Raw genomic sequence first — 14881 nt, forward strand, 5'->3', positions numbered from 1 at the left:
ACATTCTTAGTTTGATTGATTCCCAAATATTTCATTTTTTAGATGCTATTGTGAAAGTCAATATTTCTATAATTTCTATCTTGGTGAGTTTTCTGTTTGTGTATATGAATTGTACTGATTTTTGAGTGTTGACTTTGTATCCAGCTACACTGCTGAATTTGTTTATTACCTCTACTAGTCTTTTAATGTATTTTTTTGGGTCTTCTATGTAAAGTATCATGTCATCCGCAAATAATGATAATCTAACTTCTTTTTTTCCTATCTTTATTCCTTTTATTTCTTTATCTTATCTGACTGCTCTGGCTAACATTTGCAGAGCTATACTGAATAAGAGTGGTGACAGTGGACATCCTTGTCCTGTTCCTGACTTTAGAGTCAAGGCTTTCAGTTTTCGTCCATTTAGTTTAATGTTGGCTGTTGGATTGTTATAAATGGCCTTTATGAGATTGAGGTAGATGCCATCTATTCTGAGTTTCTGTTGGGTTTATCATGAACATGTGTTGGACTCTATCAAAAGCTTTTTCTGCATCTATTGAGATGACAATGTGATTTTTATTTTTGGCTCTGTTGTTGTGGTGTATTACATTTACTGACTTGCGTATGTTAAACCATCCCTGCATTCCTGAAATAAATCCCACTTAAGTCGTGGTGTATAATCTCCTTGATGATTTGCTACAATCTATTTGCCAATATTTTATTGAGAATCTTTGCATCAATTTTCACTAGTGAGATTGGCTTATAGTTCTCCTTTTTGATTGGGTCTTTCTCTGGTTTTGGTATCAGTGTGATACTTGCCTCCCGGAATGAGTTAAGAAGGATTGCTTCTCTTTAAATTTCATTGAAGAGTTTAAGGTGTACTGGCATCAAGTTTTCTCTAAATTTCTTATAGAATTCAGCTGTGAGTCCATCAGGAACTGAGCTTTTCTTTGTTGGTCAGTTTTCATGTTTTCAATTTCAGTAGCTGATATTGGATTATTTGAAATTGTTGTAGCTTCTTGATTGGGCTTTGATAGTTCATATGTTTCTAGAAATCTGACTATTTCCACTGTGTTTTCCACCCTATGTGAGTAAATATTTTCAAAGTAGGTGTATCTGATCTTTTGAATTTCTACAGGATCTGTAGTTATTTCCCTCTTTTCAGTCCTTTTGCACAAATTTGAGTTTTTTCCTTTTTAGCTTGATAAGGTTGGCTAGAGGTTTGTCAATTTTGTTTATTCTCTCAAAAAATAAACTCTTTATTTTGATTCTTTGTATTGTTTTTGTAGTTTAAATTGCATTAATTTCTGCTCTAATCTTTACAATTTCCTCTCCTCTATGAGATTTGGATTTGGCTTGCTATTCCTTTCTAGAAGCTTGAGATGTAGCATTAGGTTGTTTATTTGTGCTCATTCCATTTACTTGATGTGACAATTTATTGCTGTATACTTCCCTGTTTGGACCACTTTCATTGCAACCTACAGTATGTTGTATCTGCATTTTCACTGAATTTCAGACATTGTTTTATTTCTTCTTTACTTTCACCTGTAACCCTCTGGTTGTTCAGAAGTTTGTTATTCAATTTCCATGTATTTATGCAATTTCTTTTGCCATTGATTTCCAACTTCAGTGAACTATTGTCAAATATTATGCATGGGATAACATAATCTCTTTACATTTATTTAAGAATGTTTTATGGGTTAATATATGTTCTGTTTTGGAGAATGTTCCATGTGCAGCTGAGAAGAATGTATATTCTGATGTGGTTGGGTGGAACACTCTGTAAACATCCACTAAGTTCATTTGCTCACAGTTTGATTCAGTTCTGTTATTTCTTTGCTGACTTTTTGTCTAGTTGATCTATCTCTCTGTGACAATGGGGTGTTAAGTTTCCCTATTACAATTGTGTTCTTGTGTATTTGGTTTCTCACATCAATTAGTATTTGTCTTATACAGTTGGGTGCTCCTGTATTTGGTGCATATATATTTATAATTGTTAGTTCTTCCTCTTGAAGTTTTGCACTAACAAGTATGTAGTGGCCTTCTTTATCTCTTTTAAGCATTTTAGGTTTGAAGTTCACTTTGTCTGCAAGCAGAATAGCTACCACTGCTTTTTTCTGGGTTCCTATTGCATGGAATACGGTTATCCATTCTTTGACTTTAATCTATGAGTTTCCTTTTGAGTAAGATGTGTTTCTTGTATACAGCATATTGTGGAATCCGGTTTCTTGATCCATTCTGTCAACCTGTTTCTTCTGATAGGTGAACTGAAGCCATTTACATTTATGGATATAACTGATATGTACTGGCTCAACTTTGTCCTGTTATTTGTTTTCTACTTTTCCTCCTTGTTTAATTGCTGTGCTACCTGATGGTTTCTTTCTGTTGTTGTTTTGGAGATTGTGGTCATTTTTATCTCTATGTCTTTTAGTACTATTTCTAGGGTTGGTTTGGTAGACATGAATTTCTTCAGATGTTCTTTGTCATGGAAGTATCTTCTTTCTCCATTAAATGTGAAAGACAGTTTTTCTGGGTGCATCCTTCTGGGATGAAAATTGTTTTCTTTTAGGGCTTGTAATACTTCACTCTAGGCTTGTCTTAACTTGAAGGGTTGTGCTTAAAAGTCTGCCATGATACTATGGGATCATCTTAGATTTTGTCCAATAAGGTTATGGGGAGATACAGAGAGATCTAGAAGAAACTGGAAGTGAACACCCAGAGCTGTAAAAGGAGCCACAAATTGACACCTAGATGAGCAAGTCAAAGGAATCTGTGTGGGGAAGGACACAGTTGTCCACTGCCACCACCAGACCACAGTTTTAAATATCAATATGCTGAAGCTTGTTCTCCTCTCCTATCTTTACCTGGGCCAGCCCCACTGGAGAGCAAAGTGGAGAAGAAATGAAACTAAGTACAATTCACCTTCTCTTCTCATTGTAGACTTTCAGTGTGAAATACACCAAAGACGGCAGAAAGGGGAATACTTAAATTTTTTAAGTATCTTGCCCTTAACATCCTAATTAATGTAGAGAGAATTAAATATGTAATTTACCTATCACCTAAGAGTGAGAAAGAAAACCATGAGAGCTGCTTAAATTTTCTCTTAGGAGGAGAGTTTTATCATCACAAAAAATTATTGTACTTGAGAGAAAAAATAATTTTTATTTCCACTTACTAGAAAAAATAATTTTTATTTCCACTTACTAATTCAAATAGTGGTTTTATTTGAACTGAATCAAATTCAAATGGTATTATTTGTGTATATTGTTACTATACTATAAATGTATTTTTGAAGCATTAAGCATTATGTTTTTAAAAACGTAATATAAGTGTCCATGATTTGATTGTTAATTTTAGGTTTATTAGAGTTATTATATTACTGTGTAAGTGAGATCTAATTTCTGGATGTTTTATTTTGCCATTTCTATTTACTCACATTTCTTACTAGTTCTCTTTCTTCCTTGCCTATCAGTTTTCACTATGAAGTTTTGAATTTTCTATTTTATTTTGAGGTTTCAATATTTTGCTCACATTTAAGTGCAGTTAACCACATTTGAAGATGATCTAGTAATTCCATGAGAGATGGGAGACTTAAAATGTATGCACATATTAAGCTGCTAAAATTAATAGAATGGTGACAAGACAACAGCATTCCAGTTCAGAGACTAAGTGTCTTCACCATGTGATTCCATAACAAGGTCACTTCTCAGTTTCTTCTAAGCAGAAGCTTCCTACTCTGGAACCAGAACAAATCACTGCAATGGGAAGGACAGTTAAATCCTGAATTATTGGCTACCTAAACAGCACCAAAACAATGCCCTGAAAATTATGAACTAGGTGATTGACGGGAGGAAAAAAAAAGAAAGTTCAATTTAAGAGATTTTAGATTTGTCTTTTTAAAAAATATTTTCTAGAAGAATGTTTACACACCAAGAAGCAATGAACCTTTCTGTTCAGTGAAGGAGAAAACAAAGGCTACATTCCCAGAAGATACAATTTCATTCATTTGCTGAACATGAATGTTCAAAGTATTTTCACATTATCAACTTCCACTAGTAGCCATTTCTAAATGAAAAAGGCAAACTGATGTCTCTCGAGGGACCACTCTTTTCCCCTAAGTCCACAGCTGGAATTGTTTCTTTTGTTTCTGTGAATGGGTGACACTTTAATGATGACTCATTATTAACCTGGAGAGTTAACATGATGCTTAGCAGTACTTAAACCCTACACATTTAACGTTAAAACTATCCTAAATTCTGTAAACAGCTAGGCAGCAAAATAATTTACAATTAAATGATTATGCAACATTCAGTCCTTAAAATTCCAGTCCTAAACCAAGATTTTGGCCACTGGCAATGACATTCATTCAGCAGAGCTCAGTTTGATGCCTGATTTTTTGGGGTCTGAGTGCATCTGAAATCTATCAAGTTAGAGTTTCTCACTTTGAGAAGCAAGTATCAGAATCAGTCTTGACCTTTGGCTGCTTCTCCAGAGCAAGCGTAAGTATTCCCTGCCATACCAGTCATCTCCAACTTCTTGCTGACGTCTAGTAAATGGAGGCTCCAATCTTTGTCTGGTCATTAGCATTAGGACAGTAAATCCCTAACTTACAAATGAGTTCCATTCCAGGGCAACGTTTCTTTTGGATGTGTTCATAAGTTTCACAAAGTGAGTCTTATACATTTTTGACACAAATAAACAATGCATATTGCTTTGCACATCCCAGCAATCTCCTCCACATCACCACTGGTTTTCCTCTTGTTTCCAACATCCTGAGCTCTGGTTGAGCAGTGAAGAGTAAGAACATTGCAGCAGACACACAAGTTATTTCCGCAAATTTTTTTCCATCTATAAATGTCTGCAGTGTGAGATCATTTCTATTTGTGCTCTTAAGTTGGAAACTTACAATGTAATGCTGTATTTGTCAGTCTTGTAGCCAAATATGTAGTTGTTCTGGGTGGTTTGAGACTTTGCAGTCTCAAAATTCATTTGTTGACTAGCCAGTCGTCATCACTCAGCACTGAAGTACCCTGGTTTGAAGTACCCTGGATTAAAGTACCCTAGACCAGGGTAGACCATTGTAGATCAGATTGATGTGAATCTATCAGCACACTGCACTGAACTGAGTGCTCTCCAGTGCCAGGTTAGAAGGCTGAAACACAGGCCAGTTTCAGTCAATGTACAAATCGATCTTCTCTGGTCACCTGGTGCTCAGATTCCATAAGAATCAGGCTGTATTTGGGCCAGCTGTTCTTGATTTCCAGACCATCTGTCACTTCAGTGGCCTCAGCTGAGCCTGAGTTTGTAACTTCCAGTTCATGCTGAAATCCTGTTTTCAAATCAACTTTTATGAAGGCAGATCTACAGCCCTCGGTGAGACATCCCTGCAGGGTTGTCAACACTGGCATACGTGGGAGGCACAGCAATTCTGCGCAGAAGTGATGGTGGCAGGCTAGGCATGGCTACCACAGAGCTAGAGGTTGATTTTTCTTATGTCTCTCTGAAAGTTACACATTTAGCTTTTATGTGTGGTGGAGATCGCTTACTTAGAAGAAACAACAGCACACATATGCATTTACATTGCTTTGAAACAACTCCCTTTTGTTATATGACCATTCTCTTTAAGTAATAGATTTTATATTTTGGTCCTTATTTCCAAGTTTTTGCCATTATTAATTTGAACAAAGTTCTACTATGTTATTTACTCAGACTCATTGTCTTTGTTTTCTGATGCAGTCTACTTATATTTTTTCTTTCACTGGAGACTTACTCTGAGTGTTATTCCACACAGCATCTTTAATCACTCTCTCAGTGAAGTGAACGTCTAGGTAGATACGAAAGGCAAACGTTTCCCCCCTAAGTAGATTGAAGCAATTAGTTACCACTGGTTTCTTGTATTGAATGTTATTGTGAAGAATACTCAGATCAATTTTATTTCTGTGACCTATAGGAACTACCCCTATGCACTTGAAGACTATAAATTCTCCCTTGGTTTTTGATATTACTAAATTTTACATTAACTTTTAATTTTTTCTCTCTAGTAAATCATTACACATTCCATGTGAAATCTCTCTGATTTCATAAAAATTCTTGATTATGTTTCCCTCCAGTTTTCTTCCCTTATCTGTAGTAAATTTGTCGTACAGATACTGGCACTTTCCTTGCCATTACTTAGATTTCTTCACTTTTATTTTTACAGTTTCCCTTTCTTTAAATCTTGATATTTTGAGATTATTTCCTCTGAAGTCCACTAACATTTTTCTTCATTATTATTCTATGAGATAATCAATTCATCTATCTATTACTTGTTTGGATAATTACATTTTTTATATTTATTATCTCCAGCTTTGTCAACTTGTCACATTTTTGTATAGGTGATACTGAGGAGGAGTCTCAGGCAGAAAACCTCTAGAGTCTGACTGGACACAATCATTTCTTATTTGCCAACCCCACTAAAGAATTCGTCTGTACTTCTGCTCGGGCCACTGCTCTCCCAAGACACCTCTCTGCTCCTTTCAGTGATATTGTCTCCATATTCTATAGAATACAGTGGTGCTAATTATTATCTGTTTCTTATAATGGCTTGGCCCAGGGGCTGCCCTGATTATTATCCCACTACTATATCAAAATGGTCCTGCTGGATGGGCAATGATCATTTCAGCACAGTATGAGAAAGAAATATCAAAGCATTCTATCACCTCCAACCCCCCTCTCCTCTATCCAGCATCTGCTTCCTGCTATTTCTGTCACCATATGTTCTTATAATAATCTTTGCATAAGGTTTTGATAGACACCAGCCTACCTCTTGCTTATGATACAGTTTAGGAATGCAGAACCTGAAACCATCTTGCCACAAATGTAAGGTTATTAATGAAAAAAAAAAACAATTAAAACAAGATAGGTTGGTGAATTAGTAGCAGGTTATGGAAAAGTAGGTTTAAGGCTTTGGTAGAAAGAACAAAGTATTGGAGAGTTTTTGAAGGTCAAATAGCATCTGTCCTTCTGTAAAGTGTGTGTATTTTTAGCTGGGGTGTCATGTGAAAACAAAACAGCAGGGGCCAGAGAAACCACTAAGCATTTGCATGTGGGGCAGACTCCAGCTTGTACGGGAGGCAGTGTCTGTGTGTCTCCAGAGCTGGTGAGAACAGTCGCAGTTAAATCTGTGGGGCAGGACCACCAAGGCAATTGTCCACTGGTTGAACTGGCAGGAAAAAGAATGAGAAGTGAGCACAGAATAGTGCTATCATGTCTTTTCCACCTGCAGTTCCAAAGACTTTGGTGGTCACAGTTTTCCCCACCCTTCTTTCCCTTCCTGCTTTCAGATCTCTTCTCTTGGGTCCCACATCTCCCCAACCTCCATGGCTTTCGTCACCACATTACATCTCACACTTCATTTTAACCCACAAAGAAATTTCAGACATAAGTACTACCCATGGCCGAGGCTCTTTGCTTTTCCAAAATGTTCAGACTCTCATATTTCTTTTCTTCCCTCTGCTACTCCTTCAGGACTCTGATAGGATGTAAGAGACAGGACCAAGAAGAGAACATCAGAAAGAGAGAGGCTTCTCTCACATTTTGTGGAGAATGTGCAAATCTGCTTTGGTCAACTTCAGTTTAAGAATCTATTCCTTTATTTAAAACTGCATTCAAAATGTCCTTATAATAATCTTTATACGTGGTTTTGGTAGACACCAACCTGCCTCTTGTATAAGGTACAGCCTAGAAATAAAGAAAAATGAACCACGAATCCTAGCAAAGATCTTATATCTTCTTGTCAACCATTAAGCAGTAATACCTTATTAGCAGCTTGAGAGTATTGTAAACTTAAATCCATTATCTTAACAGTGTTACTTTTTATTCTGTGTAGGAAGAAGGGGTGGATTACTAGATTTTGGTACTGAAAAAAAAAAACAATTATAGTGTTTTTAAAGTTTTCCTATGAGATCCAAACAGAAATGTACTATAAAGTAAAACTTTTTCCTAACATAAATTGAGGTGCATCACTTTTATACTTTGTTGTAAGTCTAAGTTTTATTATTTTGTCAACCTCAACATGCCCAGGCTGTGGAAAGGAAGTGAGACCCGGCCTCCCTGCTAGGCCTAAGCCAGAGACTCAGGCTCTAAGAAAATCTCAAAGACCTCTTGATTTTGAGGTCTCTAACCTTTACAGCCATGAATCTTGTTCCCTGATGCCCAGCTCACCAAATGCCAATGAATGTGACTATAGTGTCATTAGGTCCTCTTCATTCAGCTATTTGAGAGTGACCTGTCCCAGAACTGACCTGCATGGGTTTGTCAAAAAGAAACAGGAAGCATGGATGAGAAACTACTCTTCAGAATATTTGACTAAATGGAAAGCAAGAAAGTAAAAGTCTCCTCTATTTCCTCACATACTGTGCTGAGAAAATAGACTGTTCTTTCTATAAGGTTGTTTCTATTCTGTACCCTGACAGTAATGTCTTGAAACCTGGTAGATAGAACCTCCTCATTATCACAAGATACCTCAGGGAAGATGTTGCCAAGTTATTATCCAAGTCTGCCTAGAATAACAGGAAATGAAGGCTTCCTTCCCTTAGATTAGTAACTATCCAAAATGTTGACTTAAAGAGCAAGAGTGTCCATTGTTGCATTGTTTATCATAATAATTTTTGGTACTGTAACGGCCCTCAAATAAAGCATTTACAAAACAATTTACTATTGATCTTTTTTTGGTTTTTAAACAAAACTTTAGTTACATGTTTATATTTAACAGTAGACCACATTACAAATATTTTAGAATAGAATAGTGTTTAGTGATATGAAGATGTCACAAAAATATTAAAAGAAAAAGTCAGGTTACTATCAAAACTCTTTTACAATCATATTTTCTATATGGAACACATGCATACACTATAGCAATTAATCAGAGTGATGGAAATGTAATATTCAGTTTTCTCTTTAATTTCTCTTCTAACTTTTCTACTGTGGATACACGCACACATCACACATGGGCACACACACCCACACACACACACACACACACACACACACACACACACACACACACCGTAGATCCAGTGATGGCGAATCCTTTAGAGACCTAGTGCCCAAACTACAACCAAGACCCACCTATTTATCACACAGTGGCAATGCTGCCCTCTATGGGCTGATATCCAACACTGCTGGGGCAGCTTGGCTTTGCTGATGCCAAGGGTCTCTGCATGCCAACTGTGGCACATGTGCCATACGTTCCCTATCAGAGCCACAGATCTTAACTCCAGGCTCGTAGCTCCAGGCGACTGTCCCCTAAGATTTCAGTGTAAAAAAGTCATAAGTGTGAGTGGGAGAGAAGTTAAATGCGTAAGTGGCACCTCTGAGAGTCTCCCTCTGAGACTGGAGAGGTCACTGACAAGTGAATCACTGGGCTAGACCTTGGATGCCTGAATGTGTATGGTTCCTCCTAGTGTCTGGAAACAAAAAAAAGTTTAGATGAGTGATTCTTAGAAGACAAGAGTGAATTTGGGATGATTACTCTCAGAGCAAACATCACTAAGCAGAGACACAGCACATATGCACATAGATATCTACATGTTATATGTGCATTTAATACATTCCAGAAGGATTTATCTTATAGCTGTCATTAATGTTGGAGGTGTGTACTATTCATCAAGAGTAATTGGGTACATTGGGATTTTTTTGTTTTTTATTTTTGAAAGATAAAAAATAAAAATAAATAAATATACAGTTTCAAAACAGATTAGTAAGAGAGTTACATTAATTAATACATTGTATATTGTTATCTTCATAGGAGTTATTTAGAGTACAAGATATTAGCATGATGTTTTGTCTAAACAATATTAGCATAAACCTTTCTTTTCAGTGAACTAAGAGAAGCTAGTTGTATAACTAACTTAACTATTTTGTGTATGAATATATTTTTTCTTTTTCCCTTCCTTTCTTTCCCCTTTGCCTCATCACAGTTTGTCTTTTCTTTTGAATGGTTTCTTCCACAATTACAATATTTACTGTACATTTTGAGTCTTATTTACTCATTCAGTTTCTCATGCTAGTGAAACAATACAATGTGTATGCATATCGGTTTGATTTATTTCGCTTATGCGTATGGTCTCAAGTTGCATTCATTCACATAAAGTCTTAAGTTTGTGAGGCTGAGGCAAGAGGATTACTATGAGTTCGAGGCCAGCCTTAGCTGCAAAGTGAGTTCAAAGTCAGCCTGAACTGCATAGTGAAATCCTGTTTCAAAAAGACAAAAATAAATAAATAAATAAATTTTAAAAAGTTTTTTTTAAATCTCAATTTTATTATTTTTATAGCTGAGTAGTACTCCATTATATATAAAGAAACAAATCTTTTTTAATCTATTCTTCAGTTGATGGGCATTTGGGTTGTTTCTAAAATTTAGCTATTACAAATTATGCTGCTATAACCATGGGTGCAAATATATCACTATAGTATGATGTTTTTTATTCTTCTGGGAAGATATATAGATGGGAATATCTGGGTCAAATGGGAACCATAATTCTAGTTTTTTGAGGGGTCTCCACACTGATTTCCACAGTGGTTGCAAAAGCATATACTCCTGCCAACAGTGGAGAGGGGTTTCCCTTTGCACAAAGCCCTGCTAACATTTGTTACCGGTTGTTTTTTTAATGATAGCCATTTTTTCTGGGGGGAGATGGAATCTCAGTGTTGTTCTAATTTGCATCTCTCAAATGACTAGTGGTGCAGATCATTTCTTCATCTGAGAAGTGAGTATTCATCTAAGATGCCCATTTTTCTGATTGGGTCTTTGAATTGTTTTTTATTTAAAGAAAGACAAAAAAAATACAAAACGGGCAGAAATAGTACATACCCTCAAAAAAAAATAAACAGCAACAAATCACCAGCCAGTGCACACACATTGTCCCCCCACAAATAGTTGATCAAGGTACACAAGTGGAACATACAAATGTGAATTCAACCAGGGAGACTGCAAAGAGTTCCGTTCAACCATTCAACAAAAACCAAGTATCATGGCTATCAGTCCCACACACACGCATTTATCCATATCCTCACTTACGTTGAAAGCCAACATAACTTATTAGATTAAAATCCTTCTGAACAAAGATTAATAATATTGCTGGATTTCACATCATTACACTCCAGAATCCTGACTGGGCACTGCAGTGCCCCCTTCTTTCCTTCAAAGTTTTTGTTCATTTCATCATGTGTCATCAGATCTCATAAACTACTCATTGGCTTCACATAAGCATGAGTCTTAACATGCATTTCCATCCTTTCCATATTAGAGGGAGAAACAGAACAAAGCAGGACAGAACTAAAATTTTTCCTAAAGAAATATAAAACTAAAAAGACATATAAATCTGCTGTACAAGGAGTTCTACGATGGTCACTGTGCTGCCCCTTGTCATCATCAGCAGTATTGGCTATATCATCAGATAAACTATAATTGAACATATCAGTACACAACAAGATCAACAGAAATATAACTTTGTAGATAGTGTAGAGCTACAAGAACAGGTAGTAATCAAATCAGAATGGGTATCATAGTGAATCATTGTCATTTTCAGTATAGTTGTCCACACTCAATTTGACACCATCAACCTTACGGTTTTGAATAAAATCTGTCAATAATAAGCAGCAATCAAACAAGTCAGATTAAACTAAGATCAGTCATGATACAACACTATAAGTCATACCGGGATCTTGATTGAGTTATTAGGAAATTAAAGATGTCCACTGCGCTATGTCCTGATATTTTGGGATAGCTATCTGTGCCCCCTCAGATCCAGTACTTATATACAAACTAGGACAAAACAAATTCCAACCAAGCAGAGTGGTGTGAGTAATAGGAGTTTTAATTCCTGATACACTAGTAGCTAGCTATATCTTCTGCTGTTTTTTTTTTTGAAGACTATTCCTCCCCTTTACTCCCCCAAAATGAACTGCATATTTTTGGGTCTCCCCAACACTCATGGTTTTGTATTGGTGGGGGAAACCTACTATTTACCTAAGTGTTTCCAAACTTTCTCACTCCTGGGCTGGATTTCTAGTTATATTTCATTTATTAAAGCCTGTCTGTTCAACCTATCTATAAATACAAGTCTAGTTACCTCGATTACTCTCTGGTTCCCTATCACATCGAGTTCTGTTTTCTCATGTTTGATTTTTGTCCATATAACCTTCTTCAGGCTAATTATATTTCCCTATAAAGAGCCTCTCAGTGGACCCTATCTCTTGATTCACTTTGCCTGCAATTCTCTCTTTTTTCCCTTAAGTTAGTGTATCTAGGCCATCTATATTAGAAATTATATACAACCTTCTTTGCCTCATTTCTGTTGAGCTCTTTTTCTGTCATTAATTGTCAGTTTGTCTTCTTCATTTCGCTTTCTGCTCCATTCATTGTGGCCTCTTTGCCACTGTTTCTGGAATCTTGGTATTTTTCTCTTTTAGAATGTCCTGCAGTGTTCTCTGTAGCATTGAATTGGTGGTTGCAAATTCCCCTAATTCCTCTTTATCCTGGAAGCACCTTGTTTCTCCATTAATTTCTAGGGACAATTGTGCAGGACATATCAATCTTAGCTGGAGGTTATTGTCATTCAAAGCTTGAATAATTTCACCTCACGCTCTTTGTGATTTGATGGTTTGTGCTGAGAAGACTGCTGTAATTCTGATGTGTGTTCCCTTGTATGTGATCTGTTTCTTGTCTCTGACAGCTTTTATTTTTCTGTTCTTATATTGGATTTCTGGAATTTTGATTATTATATGCATGGGTGTAATTCTGTTTGGGTTGTAGGTGGCTGGGGTCCTGTATGACTCATACATCTGAGTATCTTTAACTTTTCCCATATTAGGGAAGTTCTTGTTTATTTCTATGAATAGCCTTTGCAGTTCATTTGTTTGTATCCCTGCTTCTTCTTTTACATTCTTAATTCTTCAGTTATAGATCTGCTTATCATCTTCTAGCCTTTGTATTGTTATTGCTTGTTCTTTTGTTATTTTTGAGAAGTTTTTCCTTTCATGCTCCCACATTACAAATCTGTCCTCCAGTTCAGATAGTCTATTCTTAGTTTATTTCAAGCTGTTATGCCAGATTTCAATAGAGTTTTTAGATTCCTGGTAATCTCTTTGAACCTGCTTCATGTATTCTACATTTTCTCTATTTTCTCCATCAAATAATTCTCCCCTTTTTGTTTGTTCTTCCATTCTACTATCTGTTGTTTTTTTGTTTTTTGTTTTTTGTTTTTTGTTTTTTTTGAGGGCGGGAGGTATTTCACATTTCTTTAACTATTCTACTTATATCTTGCTTTACTTGGTTACATACTTCATTTTTTAACTCATCTATGAGGTCCCTAAGATATCGCTTTATGTCTTGGTGCCATGCCTGATATTGTATGTTTTCTGTCCTCATTCTCCTTTGCATTTACCTTTCCTGGATCGATGTTCTCAGGGTTGGGGACCAAGGACCATTTCTTGTTGCCTCCTCTTCTCATATTTTTTTGTTCCCTCCATGCAGGCATGTATAGGAGGCCCAGTTTCTTTCCTTGTCGGTTTCAGTTTGTCTGAAGCATGCTGACTAGGTGGTCCTGCCCACTGCAGTTTACTAGGAGGTACAGACCCAGGAAGCCTATGTTGGGCCCACCCCTCCAGGTCAGTCAACCTACTGAAGGCTTCATTGCATTAGGTTGCACTGCCAGGTGCAGGAACTTGGTTTGGGCTAGCCTATTGGGCCTCAGTTCGTGAGGTCACCCAGGTCAAGCACTCCCCACCAATCCCGCTTGAGAGGGGAATATATGACTGAAGTCACTGCAGTGCCCTATTCCAGCCAGTCTGCCTGGTCTCAGAATGTCCTCTGTTGGAGCCTGATTATGGGAGGGTCCCCGTCCCCCTCACCACCGCAGGTCGATGCAGGTTCCTCTCACCCACCACAGGTCAATGCAGGGCTCCCTGCCAGCTCCGCTCCCAATTCAGTTTGCCAATTCCCATTCTCAGAGCGTTCACGTCTCTGGTGAGTTGCAACTAGCAGGCTATCCCAGCTGTGCCAATTCAGGTGTGGCAGCGACAGGGTATTCAAGCCGCAAGTTTTTTAGGTGTTCCAGTTGTAGCACCAGGATTTCATTTTCAATTGGTTTCTCTCAGCTTAGTTTGGTCCTGGGTTGGCAGGGTATATCTCCCTCTGCTTAAGATTCCCCTCACCACACCATTCCTGGAATCTAAGCTGGCTATCTCAGAGAGCCACTGTAGCTGCTGTTATCTATCCGCCATCTTTTCTCCATCTCTCAAGTCTTTGAATTTTGAAGCCTTGATTTTTTTTTCAGTTCTGTGTAAGTTCTATATATACGTCCTTTGTCTGAGGGACAACTGAATATAGCTTTTCCCACTCTGTAGACTGTCTTTTCACCCTGTTGGTGATTTCTTTTGATGTGCAAAAGCTTTTAGTAAGGTGAGATCCCATTTCTTTATCCTTTGTAGTATTTCCCTTGCAGCTGGGGCTTCCTTCATGAAGTCTCTGCCTACACCATTGTCTTCAAGATTTCTACATGTTCCTCTCTTCCAGTAGATTTAGTGTTTCTGTTTTTAATATTTAGATCCTTGATCAATTTTAACTTTAGTGCACGGTGATAAACATGGTTGTAGTTTTAGTCTTTGATATATGAAAAGCCAATTTTTCTAGCACCATTTATTAAAGGGACTTTCTTCTAGTGAACATGCTTGGCCTCTTTGTCAGAGAAGGTGGATGCATGTGTTTGTGGTTGCAGTTATATGATCTATTCTATTCCACTGATCTTCACGCCTTTTTAAAATTTTTTTTTTTTGCCCATAGTATGCTGATTCTATCACAGTAGCTTTGTAACATAATTTCAGGTCTGAGATTGTAATGTACCCTGTCTTTTTTTTCTTTAAT

This window comes from Cavia porcellus, unplaced genomic scaffold (assembly GCF_034190915.1).
Source record: "Cavia porcellus strain 051 isolate PalLab524CR breed Dunkin Hartley unplaced genomic scaffold, mCavPor4.1 scaffold_7, whole genome shotgun sequence".
NCBI lineage: Eukaryota > Metazoa > Chordata > Mammalia > Rodentia > Caviidae > Cavia > Cavia porcellus.